The sequence below is a fragment of the Dendropsophus ebraccatus genome, chromosome 3, assembly GCF_027789765.1.
Source record: "Dendropsophus ebraccatus isolate aDenEbr1 chromosome 3, aDenEbr1.pat, whole genome shotgun sequence".
NCBI lineage: Eukaryota > Metazoa > Chordata > Amphibia > Anura > Hylidae > Dendropsophus > Dendropsophus ebraccatus.
The window spans coordinates 167,144,727-167,157,746 of NC_091456.1; positions in this window are offsets into that span (position 1 = coordinate 167,144,727).

Here is a 13,020-nt window from a genome sequence, read left to right on the forward strand (position 1 = left end):
CCGGTTCGGTTCGATGAATCATGAGTAGGCAGGGATTACACAGAAATATCTGCCTTTTCCTCCTCCTTTTGCTCTATTTTACATGTACTGTATGTATTGAAATGTCTATGAATGGTCTCAATACTGCGCTGATCTGACACCTGACATCTACCAGACATTACTTATAGCTGATCAATGGAGAATGAACTAAGGTCCAGGCCTTTAACCTGAAATAAATTGTTATTCTCGCTCTAGATTCTGTGTAATTTCCTTTCTGTATTATTACTATTTGACAGTTTTCCTCCTGACTCTTTCATAGTCTGGTGAGTGACTGGGAGGGAAGGGGGGGAGGGGTGTGCGGAGTAGCTGTTTGTATTTTCCATAATGTGGTGAACATTGTGACATATACAGAGCTCCTTTGTACTGTTGTTACATAATTCATGCTCCTACAGACCTATGGGGGGCACATTTATCAAAGTTGCCCTTCATGAAAAAGGCGCAGATTTTTACCTTTTTAGTGATGTACACCAGCTGTAGCTCCCACTTGAGGGTCCAGATATTGTATAATACCTGAGAGAGTCCAGAGACTGTATAGTACATGAGAGAGCCCACAGACTGTATAGTATCTGAGAGGGTCCAGATAGCGTATAATACCTGAGAGAGTCTAGAGACTGTATAGTACATGAGAGAGCCCACAGACTGTATAGTATCTGAGAGAGTCCAGAGACTGTATAATACCTGAGAGGGTCCAGATAGCGTATAATACCTGAGAGAGTCTAGAGACTGTATAGTACATGAGAGAGCCCACAGACTGTATAGTATCTGAGAGAGTCCAGAGACTGTATAGTACATGAGAGGGTCCAGATAGCGGATAATACCTGAGAGAGTCTAGAGACTGTATAGTACCTGAAAGATCCCAGATAGGTATAGAACCTTAAGAGCACAGGTGTCAAACTGAGGACCTTGAGCTGTTGCAAAACTACAATTTCCATCATGCCTGAACAGCTAAAGCTTTTGCTTGATGGGCAGTGGCATAGCTATAGGGGTCGCAGCGGTCGCCATGGCGACCGGGCCCCTACGCTAGGGGGGCCCGCACGGCCCCCCTTGCCACTTGTCTCTGAGCATCCCGAGAAGCTGCAGCCGCGCAGCTTCTCGGGATGCACAGATCGCTTTGATGTTCCGCCCGCACAGTGAGCGGGTGAAACATTAAAGCGATCAGAATACAGGAGCAGGACCTGTCAGCGTCCTGCTCCTGTATTCCCTCCCATAGGCTGCCGGCACTTCATACCAGCAGCCTATGGGACGCCGGGATGTGACCTCTCCGGCAGGCGTGGTGATGTGACGTCAGCACGCCTGCCGGAAGTCCCGTCCCTGCGGCTCGCAAGATGGAGCCCGAAGAGGAAGAAGAGCTGCTGCCTGCACAGTGTGGATTAGGTGAGTAGGATGTTTGTTTTTTTAGGGGCACCTCTGGGGGCATTATTAGTATATGGGGGCCACCTCTTGGGGCATTATTAGCTCATGGGGGCACCTCTGGGGGCATTATTATTTCATGGGGACACCTCTGGGGGCATTATTATTTCATGGGGGCACCTCTGGGGGCATTATTAGTATATGGGGGCACCTCTGGGGGCATTATTAGCTCATGGGGGCACCTCTGGGGGCATTATTAGTATATGGGGGCACCTCTGGGGGCATTATTAGTCCATGGGGGCACCTCTGGAGGCATTATTAGTTCATGGGGGCACCTCTGGGGGCATTATTAGCTCATGGGGGCACAGCAGGGAATCCTACATACAGGGGGCACAGCAGGGGATCCTACATACAGGGGGCATCCCACACAGCGCAGTTACTTTGGGAGCCTACAGGAGGGAGAAAGGAAAGGAAGTTGCTAGAAATGAGCAGAGTCTAAATTGTTTGTCTCGCAGGTTCTGAAAAGATGAAACATATCTGGAAGAAATCATCATGGAGGACTGGGCCGGATGGAGAGGAAAAGGGAAAGTGACGCCTCAGATCAAAGAAGACGTCACCTGTGAGTCCCTGTCTGACACTTTTCTTATTTTGTAGAACATCATTTAGTAGGGGTGCCCCGAGGTGACAGCTACTACATTATCTGTACTCAGAGATATCAATGTGTTATCTGTGCTGTTACATAGGACTGCAGGTGACTACTACATTATCTGTACTCAGAGGGATATCACTGTGTTATCTGTGGTGTTACATAGGACTGCAGGTGACTACTACATTATCTGTACTCAGAGGGATATCACTGTTATCTGTGGTGTTACATAGGACTGCAGGGGATATCAGGTGACTTCTCCAGGTTGCAGAAGTTCAAACTTCATTGTGCCCTGCTGACAGTTTATTATGGGAGTTGTAGTTTTGCAGCATGTGGCTCTTCAGGTTGCAGCACTACAACCCCCATCGTTTCCAACTGGCAGTTTATGATGAGAGTTGTAGTTTTTCAGCTGGAGAGTCAAAGATTGGAATACAATGATTAGACAATGACACAGTACAGTCCATTAATTATAGGGGGCAGTAGTGCAGTACATGAGGTGGAGGCAGTGGCAGTGCATTAGAACATGGTGGCACATTAGAGTAATTGGATATAACGTTAGATATGACTTTGCCTGATCGGGTGAGATGGGGGGCCCCAAGCTAACATTTTGCACCAGGGCCCATCAGCCTTTAGCTACGCCCCTGTTGATGGGAATTCTAGTTTTGCAACATCAAGAGGGACACTGTTCCTCTACTATGAGACTGCATAGTGGAGAGTTCAGAGCCACTGTAAAAAGTTTGAGAGAATATAGAGACTGTATAGTGTATATTGTAAAGTGTATAGCGATGTCTGATAGAAGCGTGCGAAGCAGCTGTCACGTTGTGCTTTCAAGTGTTTTGGCGTTTCCACCATCTGCAAGCCGTGCTGATGGCTTTTAAATGTTTTTGAAGCAATAAAGACAAAGATTTTACTGGGTGAGTGGGTGGTGATGCCCCGCTGTGAGGCGCGAACGGTCACTTGCCCGGTGGTGGTTGGTCGAGGCACAGCCCAGCCAGGTGTTATGTTGTCGTGATGCCAGTACCGGTTGGGCACACAGGTATGCTGGCACACCTGCTTTTATTTTGAGTGGGCTGGCTATACCTTTTCCCCTGTGGACAGTAACCTGCCGGGCTGTTTGGGGGTCCCTTGGGCAATTGTCACAGTGGTCCAGAGAGGAGTAGTGACCTACCCAGACTATTGGCACTGCCACCTACAGAAAGGGGTCATAACCCAAGGAAAGTGTGATTACTGTGTAGGTGCTTGGTGAAGAACCACAGAGTCCCGTTAAAATAAATATACTCTTGTTTACTGTGAAGATACTTGATACAGAAAAGTACAGTATACTTTCGTCTTCATAAGTTACTTTTAGACTCGAAACAGGAACAGATCTGTACTGAGAGTGAAGAAGGTGACACCGCTGTGCTGGCTGCGTTGTGTACTGAGAGGTAGAAGAGGTTCAGAGGAGTAGAGAGGAGGATGTTGAGAGACCCAACCCAAGTAGTACTGTGCTCTGCAGGGACTTTACAGGTAGAATAAGTAGAATACTTAAAAGTAGAGAGAATACTTGTGCCCTTTTTTTTACTCCTTGGTCTTTGCACCACCTATTGCCCCCCAGTGTCGAGCAGCCCATCCTAGAGGGTGACACAAGCCCCAGACCTTGTTACCTGGGATGAGCAGAGTGGTCAGAATTCTCTGCTGCGAGATAAAGTGCTTAGGCTTCTAGCAACTTTGTTCTATTAGGATTAGTTTCCTTACTTCTTGTGGATACTGTCCTGCACTGTGTTTCTCTTGTCCACGGCGTGGGTTGAGATGATCCCTGACTTGTCCTTTTTAGTAGTGACTTAACACTGCATAGTGTGTAATAGGGTTGCTTGAGGGAAAACTGTGTCTAGGTCTCGCATATATACATGTGTTCTGCTCAACGTCTAGGCTACACACTACACACTCTGGACTGGGGACCTGACAGCACCCAGGGGCCAACTTGACTACTGTAGGGAGAGTCCTAGCTTGCGTCCTTCCTCTACAGAATCCAAGGCAAGAAGACCTTACACTTCCTCTATCCATGTGACTTCCTTCCTACAGCATGTGTAAACTTTACTGTGAGTGGGTGAGGAGTGCGTGTGTAAGATGTAAAGAGAAAGATGATAGGTTAGAAGAAGAAAGAACTCTCATTGGTGTACAGATCCATGTGGTACATAGGAAAAACAATAACCCTTTAGTTCCTACAGCTGTGCAATATCTAGGTACAGTTATACACAACAACGACATCTAGTGGTAAAACTTTGGTACCGCTACATTACCACTTACACTTGCAAGTACAGACTTTTGCTAAGGGTGTAACCAATAGCAACACCCGTGCTGGGACACCACAAGTGCGCCCCCCTGTTCTCTTTTGTATTTGCTATTATAACTTGATGGACTTTATTAAGAGGGAGCAGCACCAAGATACCCGTAGTTCACACTTAAAAGGTCTCCATTATTATATCTGAATGCATGCAGCAGTAGTGTCGGCACTGTGACTTGGATAGACGATTGTATAGTAACTGAGACAGTCCAGAGACTGTATGAAGTCTGAGAACATCTTGAATTTGTATAGTATCTCGAAGTGCCAAGTGCTGGTATAATACGGTCCTGAACCTGTATAGTACAGTATCTGAGAGAGAAGAAAACATCTGACTCTTATTATGGGTGACTTTACTATCACCACTGACAAGTTCACTGATCTCCCCATCTGCTTCTTGTTTCTAACTCTAGTCTCCTCTCTAGGACTTTCACAACTTCCTCATTCTCCTACACATAAGAAGAGAATTGATCCGATCTTCTTTAGAGTCAGTTTAGCTTATAAGTCTTCTCTAGATCTTTAACCACAATTGGGGAGATTTATCAAAAATGTACACCTGTTTTTTTGAAGTGGAAAAGTCGCAAAATTTTGAGCAACCGCGTAGCTGCGCAAAATTTTGCGACTTTTCCCCAACATAGATTGATCATGCCTACTTCAGCTTACTGCTGAAAGTAGGCATGATTTATCATGTGCGACTATCTAAAAAAGTCGCACATGTGTCGCAAACTCACTCCACACTAGAGGTGGTCTATTTCACCACCTATAATGTGGAGCCAGTTTGCTCAGTGGGTCGGGTGCAGTGCAGAAACGTTTCCTGGATGAAGAACTGAAGAGTCACCCTCATCATACTATAAACCCTTTTGACACAGGTGGAGACAACCTTGGAACAAGCTAAAAACCCTTTTACCCCAGCGGTTCTGCAGGAAGTGGTGTATTCTTTCCAGTCTGACACAGTGCTCTCTGGTGCCACCTCTGTCCGTCTCAGAAGGAACTGTCCAAAACTGGAGAAAATCCCCATTGAAAACCTCTCTTGCTCTGGACAGTCCCTACCTAGGTTCTGCCTTCACACTGAAGGTACTGGCTGTAATATTTGATTTTCTCTCTATATGTCCTCCCTTTATTGTAAAGTACTTCAGACTATGTTAGTGTAATACCAATAAAATGATATTATGTTAAAGCCTGTATAGTATCTAAGAGGGTTGAGATCTTCCAGAGCCTCCATAATATTCCAGTCCCTGAGCCTGCACAGTATCATGGTGAACGGCCACAGTCTCTATTATATCTAAGAGCGAGCAGGTCCTGTATAGTAGCATGTAGCCTCTTTAGTGTTTATGACTAAGTATATGTCACTACTGATATATCTGGGCATCTATTTCTTTAGACGTGAGCTTGGGAACTTCCAGGAAATCTTCTGTCTCCTCCTGAGGAATCATCTGAAAAACACTTAGCTTGCAGATTGGAACAGCTGTGACAATGCGGGTATTTTTCCTGTTCGTACAGTGATTGGTAATATACACATATTGTATCCCTGGATTGGGTTTATGGGTGTGTTCTTGATTTTACACTCAGGGCCCGGTAGTCATAATTCTGGGATTCGAGATTGGGTCAGGTGGCTACCTGGAGCCCGGGAGGTGGTCATGTGGTGCGGGAAGGGTGATGCTTGTTGTACCTTTTCGATGAGGTAGTATCCAGGGTTATATGAGGGGCTGCTAATAAGTCTTTGGTTTTACCCAGAAGAAAAAAAAACCTTCTTACATTGGTATTCCAAGTTCTGTAAACCTTGCAAAGAGAATGATTTGGGTTGTGCCCCCAAACCAGTCATCTGTAGCAGCCATGGCATCAGAAATGGTGTGAATTTTTTTTTCCCTTGAGGTGTTTCTTCAGGTTTGGAAACAGATGATAGTCGTAGGGAGATAGATCTGGTGAATAAGGTGGATGGTCAACCAGCTGGAAGCCTAGCTCCACCAGTTTTGCAATGGTCGCTTGTCCAGTGTAAGCAGAGGCGTTATCTTGTAAGAACAAGGTTCCTTTGGACAGTTTGCCACGCCTTTTGGTCTTCAGAGCTGCCTTCAATTGGTCCAAAAGTTCAGTGTAATACCTTGCATTGATGGTGGAACCATTTTGAAGGTAGTTCACTAGCAGCATACCCTCCTTATCCCAGAACACAGACGCTATCACCTTAGCGGCTAATTTTTGCACCGTAAAATTCTTTGGACCCGGAAAACCACTGTGCCTCCACTCTTCTGACTGCTCCTTGGTTTCAGGGTCATGGTCTGATGCAGGAAGTTCTAATCAGTCCGGAAACGCTGACAAATGAACCAGGAAGTTTTTACTCACATGCTTTTTTGATCTGTTGTCAAACATTTGAAGACCGACTTTGCTTATAGCTTCTTCATGTTCAAATGTTCATGGATAATGTCACAAACACGTTCACGAAAAATCCCCATGATGTCTGCTATTCCTTTAGCTGAAATGCGCCGGTTCTCTAGTACAACAACCACTCTCCAGGATGTTCTTCATCATTGGTGCTGAAGCAGCCCATTTTAAATTTGGCAAACCAGCTCCTAACTGTAGAATATGAAAGGCATTGAACCCACAACATCTGCAACATATCACCATGAATATCCTTCACGGACGTTCCTTGCAGATACAAGAATATTATCACTTCTCTGCTCTCATATGCTGTGAATATTGCCTTAGACTCTGCCATTTTTTTTCCTGTGTGCCTAGATCACTGTTGCCATAAAACACAGGACTAAAACGAAGAAGTCCGATAAAGAGAGATTCAGGAATACTGTGTGACAGCAATAAAGACAGCAATAAAGAGGTGGCAGCGATGCTTCAGCGTGCCATCCTGGCAGAACCATTACCATTTAAGGGCACCAATGACCCTACTGCATTTATAACCATCTTCTCGGATGATGTTACCAATATGACATCCTTATATAAGCACTGTCATTATAAAAAACCTTTTGACATTTCACAGAGACATGTGAAACATTTTGATTGGACAGCATATTACCGCCGAGACCCCATCCGGTCAGGATGACAAATGGGAGAAGTGCAGTGTAGTACATTTTACTCCATGACTCATAGCAATCTTTATCTAGACAGCTCCATTATATTTCTATGGGACCAGGAACGGATTAAGTTTAGTATAGGCCCCGGGCTGTTCACTAAGCCTGGCCCCCCCAGCCCCCTGTAAATATGGCAGCACTAACATGGTTAGTGGTATGGTATGGCTCATAAAACAGGATAGATAATGTCATAATGCCCTGATTTGTGCAGAATTGTGGTAAAAAAAGCAGCGATTTTTTGCAAATCCTTTGCAAATCCTGGGCCCTATTCCACCGGACGATTATCTTTTGCATAATCGTTACCGATTAACAATCTGAAACGACCGCTATTGCGAAAGACCTGAAAGCGTTCACTCATTTCCATGGAACGATAATCGTTACTTATGATCGTAATTGCGATAGTTTTTTTCTTCGCTACTTCTTCGCTATTGCTTTCGTATCTATTGCGACTGACCGAACGATGTCTTATTCAATGCGAACGATTTGCGAACGAGCAGCGATAAAAATAGGTCCAGGTCTTATAAAGCGATCAACGATTTCTCGTTCGTTAATTGTTAACTGCATTTCAACCGAACGATTATCGTTTATATTATAACGATTTAACGATAATATGAACGATAATTGTCCGGTGGAATAGGGCCCTAAGTCTTTTTGGGTGACCATGGGCCCCCCAGGAGCTCAGGGCCCCAAACTACCGCCTGAAAAGGACCTATTTTAATCTGCTACTGTATGGGACTGCCTGAATGAAATGACAGTAAGATACAGTGCAGCAGTACCCCCTGCTTGTTCTCCTGATTGTGGGGGTCTTAGTGGGTGAGACACTTACCAATAAAAATTGTTGACATGTTACTTTTTTTATTGATGAACTTTAACCCCTTAGCGACCCATGACGTACCTGGTACGTCTGCAGCCGGGCAGTGCCTCTATTAGCCGGCGCGGGTCCCGCGCCGGCTAATTAAGCACTTCAATGCAGCTGTCAAACCTGACAGCTGCACTGAAGTGCTTTATGCACAACATCCCTGGTGTCTAGTGGGACGGATCAGCAGGCCATAGCAATCTATGACCGATCTGATGGATCTTTGCTGTGTATGTACACAGCACTGATCTCTATGAGAGATCAGTGCTGTCTATATACAAGTCCCCCAGGGGGGCTTCTAGTTTATGTTAAAAAAAAAAGTGTTTTTATTAATAAAAAATCCCCTCCCCTAATAAAAGTCCAAATCACCCCCCTTTTCCCATTTTATAAATATAAATTATTAAATAAACAAATAAACATGTTTGGTATCGCCGCGCACGTAATCGCCTGAACTATTAATTAATCACATTCCTGATCTCGCACGGTAAACGTCGTCAGCGCAAAAAAATTCCAAAGTGCAAAATTGCGCATTTTTGGACGCATTAAATCAAGAAAAAATTTAATAAAAAGTGATCAAAAAGTCGTATATGCGCAATCAAGGTACCGATAGAAAGTAAACATCATGGCGCAAAAAATGACACCTGACACAGCCCCATAGACCAAAGGATAAAAGCGTTATAAGCCTGGGAAGGGAGCGATTTTAAGGAACATATATTTGTTAACAATGGTTTGAATTCTTTACAGGCCATCAGATAAAAGAAAAGTTATACATGTTACATATCGTTGTAATCGTAACAACTTGAGGAACATATATAACAAGTCGGTTTTACCATAGGGCGAACGGCGTGAATGCAAAACTCCCCGAAACCAAAACAAATTTGTTTTATTTTTCAATTTGACAGCGCAAATGATTTTTTTCCGGTTTCGCAGCATATTTTATAAAAAAAATAATGCCTGTCATTGCAAAGTACAATTGGTTTCACAAAAATTAAGCGCTCAAATAAGTCTCTAGGTGAAAAAATGCAAGCGCTATGGACTTTTAAGCATAAAATGGAAAAAGCAAAGGCGCAAAAACGAAAATTGGCTTTGACCTTAAGGGGTTAAGGCCAGGTTCACACTATGTAAAAATAACGGCCGTATTTCATAACAACGGGCGTTATTTGTTGTTCATTTACAAAGCTCAGCTTGTTTACTACCATGAGAGGTTTAACAACGTCTATTAGTTATCCTTTATGAGTCCACCATAATTTGCCTGCAACATCCACCTGACAGTTTGATATATATACCATGCCACATGTAACACCTTAGATTATATTGACTTCCTGACTTTTTCTTTTTGCATGGCAAATCTTTGACTCATACAGTTGTCCTCCAGTCCACAGGAAAGAAATAAAAACATTTGTTGGAAACCTCTAGGGAACCATGACTAAAGAATTGTTCTTCCTTTGAGCTTATGTAGTGTCCCGCCACAGGTGTTTCCCTAAGTTTTATACTACCCAGGTAAAGTAACTCTGGTGTTACGCCAAGTGCTGGTAGCTGTGATTTCCACTTCAGCCACTAGGTGTCTCACTCTCCCCAGGCACAGCCGCTATACTGTATGTGTAAAAGGTTTAGCTATGTTTTGTATGTTAGCCTAACTGTGTCTACACTCTGTACTCTGCCTTTCTTACACTATTTCACCCTCACTTCCTGTCACTCAGATATAGCGAAGGTAGGGGTTTCCTGTTAGCAATTAGTTGTGGTCTAGCTAAGGAAGAGACAAGACCTGTTTTAAGGGAGAGACTGACACCTGAAGTATGCAGTGCTAAACCCTAGAGGTGGGGTAACCGGACACTAGGACCACCCTTGTCTATGCCAAGCATTCTCTATTCAGGACAGTGACCCTCAAAGGAAAGGAAGAGGGACTGATTCCCAGTAAAGCAAAAGTGCACTAAGCTGAAGTAATTTACTGATAAATGTGGTAATCTTCACTAGCCAGCTCCACCCAGAGACAAAGACCTGGGACTCTTACTACTTGCACTAGCACCTGTGAGCAGTGTTTTTGTTATATTGTGCATTGCACTTAAGCTTTTTCAATTAAAGTTAAACTACAGTTTAAGCTGGGACTCTGTCAACACTTGGGTTGCACTTTACACCTGCACCTCACACCGGTTCTACCAAGGTCTGGTGCCCGTGTGTCTGGGGATGGGTACTACCAGTCCTGTAACTGTGACAAGTCACCCCAAAATACCAGAGCCCACTGATCCTCCAACCTAAATGACTTATCACTTATGAGCACAATCACACCATATATTATGGGGGGGGGGGGGGCTGGTCACATGACTTCTTTGTTTATTTTAGTTGTTATTTATGTGTTAAGTTGTAGTTTTTATGTTTTGCTTAGCTTTTATTGTATATAATATATTATATCTATTCGATGTTGTATATCTTCCATTGTCAAAAATTCATCCATGGAGTTCATCTAAGGGTTCTACTTGAAGGTCATCTCAACTTTGAAAATTTCTAATGGACTATCGTTGGAAGATACATCTCATGGATTTTTCAGTTATATTTTCTTATTTAACTTGATTTTTTAATTCTCACTTTTTACAATATACTTCTCTGTCAGAAAACCTTATGAAATCTGATAAAATATTTTTTTTGGGGAAAAAAACTGCAACCTGTGCCCTGGGCCACAGTTGTAGAATAATGGGGTGGATGGGAAATAATGAAAGAGATATATTCTCAGACGCCTCTCCTCATAGTAATAAAGAAGACACGCACATACTGTTCTTCTCACCCTTCTACCCTTCTACTGAGTAAAGCCAAGGTTTTTCAACACCGCACATTCTGCCTGTTTGCTATTGAGTAGAGAAGAGCAAACCACTGCCACTACCACTGATAAATAACGCTGAAGACTCATATCATTCGGGTGGTGCTATGCAATTAATGAAAGTTCTTAGCCGTCCATTCACACAACGAGAAAAGACAAGACATGCGGCACTCACCATCTTCATATAAACACTTTATGCCACCAAGAAACAAGGGGTGTGAATAGAGCTAGGACTCTAGCTCTATCCACACCCTAGCTCTATCCACACCCTAGCTCTATCCACACCCCTCGTTTCTTGGTGGCATAAAGTGTTTATATGAAGATGGTGAGTGCCGCAAGTTTTCTCTTTCTCGTTTTGTGAATGGATACTTGTAATGTAAAGCACCAATCATGCACAGAACACCATTAGCCAAAATTCCCACTGAAGTGGCCAAACTGGTAATATTATACTGCAAGTATGAAGACAACAAAGTAGATATTTAGCATCATATGAGCGTTCTCGAGGATGAAAGCCACTGATGTAAATCACACATAATGAACAGAATACATATATTATTAACATGGTGTTTATTCTGGGGAACTGTGTGCACCAAGTCTTCGTCTCTTGCACCTCGTATGAGTCTCTTGACCTTGCAAATTCATTTGCTCCAATAAACATTACATAACACACTCTTTCCCATTGGACTTGCTTGACAGCTTATCGAATTATCGATGATTAAATGTCACTTTTATCATACTGTACATTAACATGCCCCTCATTTATACCCATATTATTCATCATAAAAAATGTCCTAATCCCCATAGTTATCATTTATTAATCGCACCCTTCTTGTTTGATATGAAATCTTTACACTGCGTTTGCAACTTGGTACCATCTACATTTCTGTGTACAATTGGGTGTAATATATGTCTTCGTTATCATGTCATTTAAAGGATACGTTAAAGTACCAATAGCTTTCTGTCTTCTCAAAGAGAATGGTAAGTATGCACAATGGAGTGAAAAACCTAATCAGGATAAAAGGGGGCTCTTCTTAATGAGGCGGACTTTCAACGTGGTAACACTATGTAAATTCATTGCACAAATGGTCAAGAGAATAAATGTAATGTATAAATCAGAAGGTCAATGTAACAGGCAGTGGGTTTGGACCCATTGTGTGGAACCATTTGACTTTGAGCCACACAAGGGAGTAGAGTCTAATGGTCCGTTTAAATGGAGCGATAAATCGGCTAATCGATCGATTAACGATTCTGCAGCAAAGATTTGGTTTTTATGCCGATTAGGGTTTAGACGAAGCGATAAATCACTTGAAAACGTTTGTTCAATAGTTTTAAGATTGCTTAAGGCCTTCTCACACACTAGGGTGATTCTGCGAAAGACTGTTTAGACGAAGTGATCTGCGAATTATCAGTGAGCGATTTGTGAACATGTTGAAAAACCACGATAAACAATTTCTCGCTGATCACTTAATCGTTAGCTGTGTTTGCACAAGATTATCACTCAAATGCGAGCACAAAAATTTGAACCATAATCGCTCCGTGTAAATAGACCAATTGAATCCTATTAGTCGATTAACGATTGCAAACTTGATTGTTTATCGTTATCCTGAAATCGTTTACCATATTACAAAGAACGATAGTCGTTAGTTACGTTTGTTACTACGATCGCTTATGCCATCTGATCCCAGCAAAAGATGGAACGATTTGGAACTACACTGAACAATTAGTGGACGAATGCGTAATTACAGCCACCGAATGTGGAATTACACCGAACGACTAGGGAACAATTATCAATGATTTTAGGATCAGATCTAAATCAACGATCAACGGCACATAAACGATTTTTCGATCGTTGCCTGCAATTACACGGAATGATTATGATTTAAATTAGAACTATATAATGCTTGATAATCGCCCTGTGTA